We start from the raw sequence: 963 nt of genomic DNA, 5'->3' as shown, positions 1-963 counted from the left end.
AATGAGCTCCTTGATATGTGCTTGAGAATGGCTTAGTCTCCGGTTAAACCCAGGTTTAAACCCTCGCAGGGCAACCTAAAGCCCACTGCCAACATTAAGACAGAAAAAAGAAAGAAAAACGGTCAGTTCAGGTGGATATCCCAATAAATGGCCATTATTAGCGGTTATCAGTCCCATAGATTAGCTTCAGATTGTGCTTGCAGGCGGCTCAATAGGTTATAATAACAAAGTGAATCTGGCTTAATGGCAAGACAAATTTATTTATATAGCACAATTCAGTACAAAGACAATCCAAAGTGCTTTACATGATTAAAATGTAGGAAGATAAAACAGAATCAGAGAAAGTAGAAGAAAAAAAAATGCAGAAATAAGAAAGAAAATTAAAAGCAGTTGGACTAAAGAAAATTTAAAAAAAATGAACTAATGATGTTTCAGTTGAACTTTTTAACATTTTGCCGAGCATCCTTCAATAAGATCATAATAGAACCTAATGTGTCTAAAACACCTAGTAAATAATTTATTTTATGACAAATCTACGACAAAAATCGGACTATATGAGGAACTATAACAACGGGATTGGCTGTAAGGAGAGCTGAGACGGAGGAAAATCCGAGTTTACTAAACATAACCTGCTACTGGCCAGGTTAGCTCTGGGGAGAATGTTACCATGGCAACAGAAACGGAAAACTCAGTTTCTCTTATTTCAGGTTTAGAAAACTTGGAGTTTTCAGAAAACCTGCTTCATGAAACGGAGCCCTGGTGTTGAAAACTCCTCTCTTAGTGGCAATAAAAATCAATGTGAGATACGGAGGAAATATTTCTTCCTCCGTCTGGTGATCCTGTTTGATCTGTCTGGAACATTAAAGGAATAATACACCCAAAACATGATTAGCCTTCATTTTCTACTCACCCCCATGCTGAACAACACTCTGGAGTACTTTTTTGATATCTCAAATGCATCTG

The 963-nt window shown here is 37.0% G+C and overlaps 1 protein-coding gene across 1 annotated transcript in view; it reads left to right on the top strand.

Moving 5' to 3' along the window:
• The window catches only part of arhgap12 (Rho GTPase activating protein 12), a 95202-nt gene that overhangs the window by 84522 nt on the left and 9717 nt on the right, over positions 1 to 963 (top strand). The gene's annotated exons all lie outside the window — the stretch shown is intronic.

This window comes from Cyprinodon variegatus, unplaced genomic scaffold (assembly GCF_000732505.1).
Source record: "Cyprinodon variegatus isolate N-32 unplaced genomic scaffold, C_variegatus-1.0 Scaffold120, whole genome shotgun sequence".
Classification (NCBI taxonomy): Eukaryota; Metazoa; Chordata; class Actinopteri; order Cyprinodontiformes; family Cyprinodontidae; genus Cyprinodon; species Cyprinodon variegatus.
This window is presented reverse-complemented; position numbering and strand designations above follow the sequence as displayed.